Source organism: Simochromis diagramma, unplaced genomic scaffold, assembly GCF_900408965.1.
Source record: "Simochromis diagramma unplaced genomic scaffold, fSimDia1.1 OVJJ01000705.1, whole genome shotgun sequence".
NCBI classification, from domain to species: Eukaryota; Metazoa; Chordata; class Actinopteri; order Cichliformes; family Cichlidae; genus Simochromis; species Simochromis diagramma.
In genome coordinates, this window is record NW_024387448.1 from 3,060,081 (window position 1) to 3,072,570 (window position 12,490).

Below are 12,490 nucleotides of genomic sequence, written 5' to 3' on the forward strand. Positions count from 1 at the left end.
TGATAACTACCGTTTGTCTTTTGTTTGTTTTTTTGTTTTTTGTTTGTTGTTGTTGTTGTTTTTGTTTTTGTTTTTTTGGGGGGGGGGGGGTTGCTTTTTGTACTTTGCTGCAAATCCTGTACATGTTTTGCTTTGGTACTGAAAGTGCAACTCTCCCTTGCATCATAAACTGAAATATGACCATCTCTATGGAGCCCCAGAACAATGCTTACAGTGTGTCTGAAAGGCCAGAGCTTTACATCCAAAAAGGCTCAGCGGTGCTGAAAATGAGCGTGGAAAAGGAAAGTAACAGGAAAAACATTGGCGTCAAGCCTGGAAAAGAGACTGTTTTGGGCTCCTGTGGGAATTCTCAGCAAAGGGTATTAGAGCCTGGTAGCGATAAATGACACTTACCCCAACAAGTGGTATTTATCAGGCTGATAAAACTCCAACTGTAGCTCATCCTCATGTCACAGCACAATGACAAAATGTTATAGAGGTTTGGTGAAACCTATGGATGGAAGAACAGGAATGCGTGTTCACATATGAGAAAAGTAAGTACAAGTTGGAGTAGTTCGATGCAACACTAATGAACAAAAATAATGTGCTTCCAAGCCAGCCGGGTATCATGTTTCCATCAGTGCCAGTTGGAGCTGGATTTAATGAATACCCGTGATCTCCAGCGGAGTTATTTGAGGAATTAATATTGACTGTACACTTTATCACTGACGGCAAAAGCCAGATGTTACTGTGTGTTGGTAAGTTTTTAGTCCAGTACCGAGGGGGCTCGGAGAAACCAGCCCTCTTTCGGATTCTTGTAACTACTTCTTTTCTACAGCAGTCTAAAAGTGTGCAAATGACTCATCTTGTTTGATGTTGCACTATACTCAGTAATTTCATGCAGAAAGCAACCTGACCTCAATATCATTTCCTGATTTAAAGTTGCCATGTTGCACAAACAGTTACACAAACCATACTACCATCCTCCTCAGAAATGCCCTTAAAGGAACACCGTCACTCATACAGAGCGCATCTGAAACATTTGCTAGTTTATGACGTGTCACAGTTACATAGATATCGGTCACTATCTGCAGCTGTCAAAACGCAGTTAAAAAAGGAAGCGAGCCGCTACAGTGTGTTTCTAGGGAGACCGTAGCAACACACAAGGAGTGAAACGTCTTCCTCTTCACCTACTTTAGCTCCACCTCTTTCACTTCCTTCTCGCAACCCATCGCGTGATAAATACCAGTATATTCACTTTCAAACAAAAAACCACAGAGGAATGGTTAAACCATTATCCATGTCCTTTGTCTTATGTTTTATCCTGCTGGCTTCATTGATTTATCGCTTTCTTAAGTCTAATATTTACAACAGTGTGACTATGAGTCACTCCAGCAAGTCCATGTCATCACCTACAGTAGCTCTGTGTTGCCTGTCCCCAATGCAAAACAAAAAACCATCCAAAATTTAGTTTTAATGTTAAGTAGTAAAGTGAATTTCAGCAAGCATTATCTGCATCACATAAATCCATTCCTTGAGCCTTCATTAATACGCAACAAGCAAGAATGCAGTTTAATTATAACAGCCTGTTTAGTACAAAGAAAGGGATTAGCGTCAGAACAAGTTGTGTGAGACAAGGATGTACCGGTAACAGCCGGGTTTTTTTTGTGTAACATTTTTGTGTAACATTACTCTCCAGGCAGCCTTCACTAGGTTGCTGAGCTCAGTTTCAGTGGATTTTTTTTCACTTACTTTTATGTGAGGTTGGATTAACTGGGTGGGTCTGTCACAGGCAAATGGGTGTATGAGTGGGAAACATGAAAATATACATAGCATGTCAGAGTCAGGGGTTTTCAGGCGTGCCTTTTCTTGTCTTACTTGTCTTATTTTCTATCCCTTCTTCTGTCATTGAATAAACCATTTTGTTTATTTAGTTTTTTTTTCTAAAAAAAAAAAGCTGCACACACACACACACACACACACACACACACACACACACACATATATATATATGTGTGTGTGTGTGTGTGTGTGTGTGTGTGTGTGTGCAGCTTCAGTCCTTGTTTGCTTTGGCCTTAAACTAGGCAGCTGGGTGTGTCTGTGCCTGTGTTTAAACACACAACAATGTGTATGATATCCTTAGCATGATTGCACTGTTTAACCTGAGCCTACTCTAATGTTTGGCTGTTGATTGAAGCCCTCTTCACGCTGGTGTAATGTGGGTAATTTAGGTTTAAAGACCAAATCAAGGCCACCTAATGTAGATGGCATGGGTGAGAAAGGAGTTACAAAACAATTTGACCGTGTCTTATCTTTTGTACTTTGCAGGCAGCGTCACCTCCATTGAAATGGCCTGATTTTAACCAAAATTAGGACATTTATTTCCTAATCAACACATCGTCTGTCAAAAAAAATGCTCATTTCTCTAATCATGCATGTTGCATGCCTTTCCAACATTTGCATAGTGTAGAAGCTTTAAAGCAGGCACTAGGTTGTCTGCCAGTATGAGAAGCTGGATCGTGATTAGATCAGTCTAACAGACACGAGACAGATAGGCTACATTTATCCACTACACAAAGCTGTCTAAAGTACAAAATATTTGCCCCAAATTGAAACAAATTAAAAGTAACTGAATACTTTTTTCAAACTAAAAAAGGCCTGAAGAGCTTTACAGAGACCTGCAGTCTGTAACGGCTGGTCATGAGTTTTTCCTCAGAAAAGTGAAACAAAGGACATCCTCACACTTCTCATTATTTGTAGCACAATATTGTTATCAAACGCTAGTTTAACAATACCTTGAGCAGAATATTGTTAAACTAGCGTTTGATATTGTTATCAAACGCTAGTTTAACAATATTGTTTAATCAGGCTTCTTTTTTGCAAGTTTGAGACAATGGCTTGTGTTCATGAATGATAATTGCCATGGAAGCAAGACTCTTAATTTACCTGGGGATAATGTAGCCTACTTTTTAGGCTTAATTAAATCACCTTTTATTTGTTTAGCTGTCATTAAACTAATCTAAGAGGAAAGACTAGCCTGAAATGTTTCTGTTTTCTTTTACCTTCCTTTGTAAATTCCTAAAAGTTACCTACATACAATACACAACTTTACTACAGTCACAAAGCCACAAACACTGGACACATAATGTTTGGATTATGACTTACTATGTAATACACTGTAACACTGTAACTAAATCAAGAGTTTGCAAAAAAAAAGGTACTGTCAGCTGTTTGGTTGACTTTATACTGTTATGATAGTGTTCTTTATGTGTCTCTATAAACAGTTCATTAATAAAACATATTTAAGTCAGTGCTATTATGATCTGTACAGATGAGACTATCTTACACATACATTAGTTTACAAATTTAGTTTATATGTTTTTGTAATTGTATTTTGCAAAATACATAATCTAAAATGCATAGATTTATAATGTAAATGGAAGGGTTGGTGTAGCTAACAAGAAGAAAAATAAAACAGATATTAAGATTTATATAAAGACCAGCGGTGACCTTGAGCAGGAATATAAAAGTAAAGGCTCATTATGATTAAGTATGCTTAAAAGAGTAAGACTGATCCTGGATTAAAAAGCTAAAAACTTCAAACAGCAAATAGAAAACATCTAAAGCTAAAAGTGCCTTAAAAAAGACGCAAGTGCTGACTCTGTGAATTTTTCCTGTGGTTAAGACTGCAAAGGAATGTAGAGTGGGCCTGTGATGATCCATGGGGGAAAAAGGCAAGATGCTCGATTGTGACAATGTGGATGTGCAGTCTTCTAAAACTACAAAGATTGAGTATCAGGTTGCTGAGGCATTCTTTCTGACAGGCGCTCCTCCCTGACAGAGCAGATAACAGCTAAAAGAGAAAAAACATGACAAAAAGGTCAAGGAGAGCTCGGAGTCTGTTCACCATAAAAGCACAAAGCTGCAGAGGGGCATTCAGGGGAAACAGAGAGTGAGGCTTTATTTCAGGTATGTGCTTCAAAGTCAGCAGCAAATAATTCAGTCCAAAACATAACTATTGCATAACTCTGAGGACGATTGTGTTTGCTTGATGCAGTGTGAGGAATTTAACATGACTGTATGGAAAGCTAAAGACTTTCCAAGTGACAGCTGGAAAATCGGACATTTAATAGGTGATTTTAATTCACTTTGTGATACATAATATATACCGCCTGGTATAATAAAGGCGATCGGCGACATAAACAGAGGGGAGAATGGTAATCCGACAGCTACTGTCCTCATGCTAAGGTGTGTCACTTTGTCATAGGTATAGTAAGAAGATGAACACCGGCAATCTGTGTGTGCAGCAGTAGCTGTCTCAAACCGTAAGCGTTAGGCCTTCGAAGTGTTTGCCGCAAAGAGCTGAATGATTTCTTTACCCTCCATGATCCCGGCTTTATCATTCAAACATCGGAATTCAGTCAGTATTTGGAAAACACTGCCCGCACTTTCCCAGGCATTAAAAAACGTGCAGCATTCATCTCCAAAAACATAACTTGAAATGTGGTTATGCAATTACACTTTTAACACCTTCCAAAGTAAGCCAAATTGTACGTTGGCACGATGAGCGGAGAACAATAAAAGAGAAACACAATGGCGCAGTTAAACAGCAGGCACTCACGGAAGGGAAATAAAGCTTACGTGACTCACTCCCTCATGGCTACTTTTTGGTGAGGAAGAGAAAAAAGAAGTGGCAGGGAAAAAAAATCAAGTGAACATCTCCAAATCTAAGCCTCAAATCTGCATCTGTGCTTCCTGTCCTGACCACGAATGACTCATAAAGGGCTATTATATGTGGAACGGATAATGTTCTGAGCCTGCCCTCTGCACCAATGTTTGCACACTTTGGCAGTGGGCTTATGCACCAATTAAAGTGAGCCCCCAAACTAAATCTAAACGTTAGAATGGACACAGTAAGCTGACTGAGCGTGCTCCAAAATTCTCCCAAATATGCAAATAAACCAAGTTTACTGGCAATTCACTGTTTACACTCTACCTCTCTGTGCAGTAGCTGGGAACAGCATACAAGGAGCCCAAAGAGGCACCAAAGAGTCTTTGTTCAAAATTTGGTTTACTGCAGAGAGGGGAACTTGCCCGTGTGAAAGGCAGGTATGATGGCAGAGGATCGGAATGCAGCAAAATGGGCAAATGGAGCAAAGGAAGACAAGAAATGGGTGTAAATGTTGCCAGGAATGGAAGGGAGTTACTGCTGAAGGGTGAAGGAGTGCAGATAAGGAAAGGAAGGCGATTTGCAGAACGACAGGAGAGATTGGTATGGCAACAAGATGCTGGTGAGTGATGGGCATGGAAGGTGGAAAGAAAAGCTTTCTTAGATAACAAGTACTAGAAGAAACAACTGCCTTCCACCAAGGTCAAGCAAAGTATAGTCATTTTAAAAGTGAAGTATAGTCATTTTAAAATAGCATGTTGTTGTTAGCTTGGGAACAAATAGAATTAAAGGTGTAATTGGACATTTAGGGTTATACACCCTACCTCTGAAAGACTTCATGTGAAAAACAGAATAACTGGGTTGGGGATGTAACATCAGGAATGCCCATCTGTTGCAGTCCTAATGAATGTGCAGACATTTAATCACATTTTATTTAATTCACACTTCCTTTTACATTGGTAAGAATAAAAAAAAAAAGCTATCCTAGTTGGTTTAATCTTTGGCTTAAAGTAAGCACTCCTCCATATCTCCGTCCATATTTACCACAGATATGAGAGTGGTTTCAATCGTCACGTCTACCACTCTGCAAAGTAGGAGTGGCATGGGTGGCGGGGGTGGGGGGCTGTGTCAAAATGCTGGATTTTTTTTTTTCGTTTGTAGTAAAGGGGCTGCCACAGAGTGCCACAAGCAGAAAGTAGTTAAAAGAGAGCAGCAGAATAGGAAGTGTGGTAGGCAGAGAGAGCGAGCACTAAGCACGTCACAAACTGTCTCTCATGCAAACAGTGAGGTGGATAATACAAGCATGGGATTATGGGATAAGCACTGGGAGTGGAATAAAGTAAAAGTGTGATAGAAAAAAAGCGAGTCTGAGCCAAACAAGACCGTCAGTGTGGAGGAAGAGCCTGATTTATGGGTTTCGGGGAAGAATGTGAGGTGTCCAATTCCTCACTTGCCTTCTGTCTGCAACCCATAATCCTGCTCTGAGAAGCTTGCTGAAAAGGAGGTACTTTATCCTGAAGGGACTTGCCAAATTAACTTTCTGCCTGCAGGGTCAAAGCTTCAGACAGAAAAGCACAGGTACCTTTGAAAACTGTTTTTTGGGATCTCTAGGATGTATTTGCCCTTGAAGGCCTGTGTTGGTGGAGTGCATTCATGTCATAATTGCACAACATAAAGTGAGATTTTAGGTGATTAAACAAGTTTATGTCACTGACAAATTAGGATTTGTCAGGTTTTATTAGCGGATTCTGCCTTTAATAATCAAACAAAAGCACCAACGACAGTCTGTTACTCATGTAATTGATTCTATTGTCCTGATTATTATTGTTTTTGTTTTCATATTATGTTTTGTCAATTATTGCATAAATATGAGCTACCACACCTGGTTCAGTTACTTAGTTACTCTTTTACTCAGACATGTGGAGTGAATCATGAGTGGCCTGACCCAGAATGAGAGTGGCTGTCAGGGAGTGGTCTGTACGATGTGCTAGAGAGCACATAGTGTTAGGGGATGTCAGTTTGTTACAACAAGCAAACTGTCTTTGAAGTCAGTCCCATTCTTTTAACTTCACATGTGCAAATCCCACACTCAAGCATGCATGGCCACATGCATGCTTAAGGCCACATGCACACACACAACAGTGCTTGACCAGACTAATACAAGAAAGCAACGTTGTCCTCTTATCCGCCCAGTTAGTCGAGGTCTGCGTGTATAACCTGCCACATCCGGTCACACTGGCTGAAATTAGACACACCCACACATTTAGGTTTGTTGCTATTCTGCATGAACTGTGTCAACACTGAATTACCAGCAACAGAAAATATGTGGCTGCGCATGTTTTTGGGACCTTTTCTAGAAACCCTGTCAGGACAGTCCTGATGTAAGACTTCATTTTGTGGGTCCTAGGGTTAGGGGCGTGGCCTGAACAGAAATTAGTTTAAGCGACTCCATGTTCATGACACTGTTATGTTATGTTAAGTTAAGCATTAACATTTAAATTAGCCTTAAAGACCTAAAAGTCTGTGCTAACAAGGACAGCTCCTGTGTTTGTGCATGTGTATATTAATTGAGAGTCAGAGAAATGATTTTCCCTTTGCTCTCTTGAAGACTTGTGTTGGCAAAAAATGTGGTTTCTACAATTTCCATTAGATTTTTACAGTAGTTATTGCCAATAATAATTAAATAAATAACAAAATATCACAGACCAAAACTCCCTCTTGTGTCACACTGTTGATTTCAAACTAAATTTACTGTGGGTTCATGTCTGGGGAGCGATCATGTTGTCCATCACAGCACATTTGATTCAATCTTCAGGGGTGATGTAGCACTGGGTACCTTTGTTAACGGGATCAGTGTTGAGGCAGAAATTTCAAATAACAAAAGAGTCTTCGAAGATTTACAGCCAGGAAAAAGACACCGCCAACACTCTGGTCCATTATTAAATGTTTTTGTTACAAAACTTTAAATGCAGTTAATGCTCTTATTATTTTACAAGTAAAAAATATCATGATTTAAGGCTCCTCAGAGTTACCAGCTAAGCTCCCACATTTTTATTATCATCAGTGCAGTCAGAATAAAGTTAGTGGAGAAGTGAAGTGAGTGATGTCTCACTGCTCTCATACATGTCAAGACAACCAGAACCAACCAGCACAAAAGACAGCATATAGACGGGAAATACACACAGTGTAACGTTGAAACAAACAATGATGCAAAAGGGATATCTAAGCATGAACAAAAAGAACAGAAGGGGAAATAAATGACAACTGAAAAAGAGCGAAATTAGACCATATACACAGGTGAACTTGGTGAGGCAGACATGCACAAAACAGGAAAACCAGAGGACATACAAACAGCTGAGGTAAATGAATAAAGTCAGTACCAAAATAAATGTAAGGCGAAAACAGGGAAGTCAGGGAAACGGACACGCAGACAAAACAGAAGGAGACAAAAACACGGAAACTCAGGGACACAAAACTCAAACACTAGACAGGAAACAAAGACAAATGATGAATGCTGAATATTTATGTTTGTGTCAGACAGATGAAATCCCTGTTTGTTTGGTTTTAGAAGTAAAACTATGTCACTTTACTAACTGGCTAGGGGGTTGGAAATCTTAACGAAGGTCCGTTATCCTTTTTGTCCTGGTCGTTGTGTCCTGGCAAGCATACCACTTGGCCATGTGTTTGGCCAGATTGGGCCCTAGCCTGCTTCTGCAGTCTGCCCCAGGGAGATGTGCTAACTACCTGCCTCAAGTGTCATGAATGAAAATGAATAGTGGCATGTTCCTGTGGCTGAAAGTGCCTATATAATCCAATCAAGACTATTTTATTTTAAGTAAATTAATCGTATATCATTTTGCGCAACTTCAGCTATGGCCCTCTGATGGATACTCTGAAGAAATAAACAATCCTCTACTGAGTGCGAGGAAGTCTTGTATATACAAACGCTCAGCTTGTGCAACTTCTATCATCTGTGCATTCATTGTATACAAGATGTCTCCATTGATCACGTAGATTTCCTGATACCAAGTTGAGTGACGTGAAGGAAGGGGAGTGGAATTTTGTTTAGAGTCAGCATCAGTGCATGCAGCTAAGAGTTTGAGGGGCCACACAAGAGGCTGGATTAGTTGTGTAATAGAATTATGTAACTTTCATGAGTCTCCATCCAGGCCTTGAAATCAGCAGCTGATTTGCACAGTCTCGCTTGCATTCGTTGGATTTCAAGTTACTGACACAAGTAATCATCCCATCTACAAAAATAATAAGGACTATGCAGCGATGAAAAGATAAACAGTGTGTGTGTGTGCGCGCACTTCTGTGTGTCAGAGGGTTTGTGAGGCGCTGTGTACACAGTCACATGACAACTGCTGATGCTTCAATACCCATTGTGATCCTTCCACTAACAGTGTAAATTATTGATATGGGTATACACCTGGCCTGTGTTCACACCCTCAGACTCTGCCATGATAACACAAAAGCGCATTTCACAACTTTGCATTTCAGCCTTATCTGAAAAAATATTAGCGTTTGTTAAGGTGACATATACATAAACTAAACATGACTGTTGCAACGGTGTTTGGCAACCATCAACACCGTGACTGTAAAATAGCTCAAAATCGGATCTTTTTCGGATTCCAGTTGTGAGACTTTTATAGCGAGGTTTGTATTAATTCATATAAAAGCAGGATGGTTAACAAATGTCAAGATACATGCTCAGTAGTCAAGGTAAGAAAATGACAGAAAGTTGAAAAATATTCAAATAAATAGAGCCATATTGGACAGTTTCTATTGCATTTTAATACTTGCTGGTTTTTAATGTAGCAAAGTCAAAAGCATCAGTATACCAAAAGCTGGTGAATCCATATTTAGTGCTGCAGGTGATCATTCTTTTGTTCACCGGCCATAAAAAGCCATATTCATACCATGGATACTATTCCTACTTTTTATTCTATTGCATAAGTAGTGAGTCATCTCTTATTTTGGGACACGTGCACACACACACACACAAACAAGCTTTAGCATTAGCCAGTTGGCTCATGAAAATAGATGCAAAGTCAAGCTCCTTTGTGTGTTCTTTATACTAGATCCCCACATTGGTTGTAAATAGTAAAGGTTGGGGGATCTTACAACCTTTCACAACAGTAAGTGTGATGGAAAAATCATTTCTTGATCTTGTTATTAGAAGCAGAAACTTTACCGAAGTTTCACTTCTTCACTTGTTCACTTAGTGAACTAGTTGTGCACCTCTGGACCACCTCTAGTATCAACTGCAGTTTTTATTTAATCGGTGTATTCATTCTTACCCTAGAAGTCCCATTTTAACTTGCACTTGGATCTCATCCACTGGGTCTTTTTTTCTGCCGACAATAAAGTCACAGACTAATAGGCAGGGAAGGAGCGACTGTTGTGTGGGTGTGGCCACAAAACTTCTTTCACTTAATGTGTGCTTGGTGGCGTTTCCCACAATTCAAATGTATTTTTCTGTTTTTTTTCTCCCTCAGATGTCTTATTATTTGGATGAGACTAATCACTAACGATGAACCTAGACACAAAACATAATGTGTGCATTTGGAGCAAGCTGAAATCATGAGTCCTAAAAAGTGAGAGAACAGGACCCTGAAAGTGATCCAAGCTTGGTAATAGCACCTCAAAGGAGAATGAGCATGTTAGTATGAGCTGATAAATTTAAATTTGAATCGAAATGTAATGTAGTTTTCATGACTCTAGCTGGAAGTTCAGGTTTGCTGCCCTGCTGTAAAATGATTCTGTGACTCTCCAATGCCTCCCTGAGGGTATTGAGTGATGGATAGGCATTTAACTTGCATCGCTGATTTTTTTTTCAGGAGGATCTTTGCCTGCAGGAACATTCTTCAACCAGTATTATATAAACTGCAGGTACCCTGTGTAATTTAATGCTTGTGGGTTTGTTTGTTGTTTTTGTCTTTTCTTTTCTTTGTACAGCTTTACAGCAACGATGGCTGGTTACAGACCTGCTTCAGGAACAGATGAGTGTGGAAGTCTGGGAGCATCTGCATGAATTCCGACAGGGTAGTGACACTTACTGACTGTAAGGTTTGATCACAATTGTTACGCTAGTATTTAGTACCCTTATATGACAGTCTGAAGTCATTGGTTGAAAATAGTGGGAGTATGCGCCCCTCTGCTATTCTGAGTCATTGAATCAAAGATCTCTACCATGTAAAATACAAATTTTATTTGTCACATACACCATATATTGAACATGTAGTGAAATGCTTGTGTCCGAACTGCAGACATAACCGCGGCATTGCAGGGTTTTGGCCAACACTTACTGGATACCAGGTGGGAATCAAACTTGCAACTCCCGCTCCAAAGGTGTGTAGTCCCACCATCTAGCTGCAAGACAGACCGTCCCTGGGTGGGCTCGAGCCACCAACCTTTCGTTTAACATCCGAACACGCTAACTGATTGTGCCACAGAGACCACCACATTTGAAGGGGTGGTGCATTTCAGAGAAGTTTCAAAGAACTATCTGAAATATGATGTCACCTATTGTCAGGAAGAGGCCATCCAGTAAGTTTGTGCTTCAGTTTTAGTGAGTGAAACTCTAACCCGTCACTTAACCTGTGTGTTGCAGTTGTACATTTCATAGATGTAGCTTGCTAACCAAGCTTCCTACCATTAGCTGACAAATTAGAAATCCACCTTCTCGTTCAACTATGGTAACTTTCAGCTGGAAAAAGAAAAACGTAAACATGCAGAGTCACGTTTAAGCTCATTTGATATATGTCCATATTTTAAATACAGTGTGTGGATTTGTGATTCAACAATTGCAAGAAAAAAATCTTACGTCAGAGATGTGGGCTCTATGGGGCTGATAAACCCATTAAATTACAATATTACCTCCATCTCCTTCGACCAATCTCCTTCTAACAATTTATCACACTCCTGATTTTTGTCCAAGGTGTGCCGCAATACACCTCATAGATCTACTGAGTCTACTTCCCTTTCTAGGCACAGGGAGTTCAGCTCACTTTTAGTTTCAAAGAAAAATGTGAACCAGGTAAACGGGTTAAGCAGCAGAGTATTGCCTCAGGGAAAATACACAGAGATCAGACTGGGAGAAATTGCTGCTGACTGCAAAAGATGAAGTGTTTACTCTAACTGGACACAGTGAAGAGAAAAGAACTAAAGAAAAAGCAGAAAGAAGAAGAAGAAGAAGTGCTTGGCAAAGAGTTGTAAAAGAGTTCCCAAAACCTTCAAGCAAAGTGGGGTAAAGGTAGCAGAGTCAGCTATAATGGAACAGGGAGGGGTACGCCAGACCTGTTATTTCCTACGTACTCAGTATGCTGCATTGCGATAGCAGTTGGGCTTTTTTAAAAGTCGGCATGTGGTATTCCAGAGTTTATTTTCTCTATAAGGCATTGTTTTGGACACCAGTCACAACGCCTTTAATGTTGCTTGCTCCCCTGGTGCTGATAAGAATGCCAATTCCTGACAGCCACACACTTACACACTTACACACTTTCAATTTCCCACAGATGTAGTTTCTGTTCTCCACTGGATGTCTCTCTCTCTGTCTCTCTCTTACACACACACGCTCACACACACACACACACACACACACACACGCTCACACACACACACACGCTCACACACACACACACACACAGAGAGAGAGAGAGAGAGAGAAAACCCCCATACAAACAAGGAGTGAAGGCAAACTTTAGACAGTAAAGGGCAGAAAAGCCACACTGAGGAGAGGGAAGCAAAGGCGAGGAAAGATCAAAGTAGGGTAGACAGTCATGTCCCTCACCTGATTCTTAACCTGCAGCATCTACCTGTGCAGCAAACACCTGCACC

The 12,490-nt window shown here is 40.2% G+C and overlaps 1 long non-coding RNA gene across 2 annotated transcripts in view; it reads left to right on the forward strand.

Moving 5' to 3' along the window:
- Positions 1-11,025, forward strand: part of LOC120722630 — a 32,473-nt gene extending 21,448 nt beyond the window's left edge. For both annotated transcript variants that reach the window (XR_005693555.1, XR_005693554.1), the window contains exon 2: positions 10,150-11,025. This is a non-coding gene — a long non-coding RNA (uncharacterized LOC120722630). The remainder of the gene's footprint in view (positions 1-10,149) is intronic.
- The last annotated feature ends 1,465 nt before the right edge of the window (positions 11,026-12,490 follow it).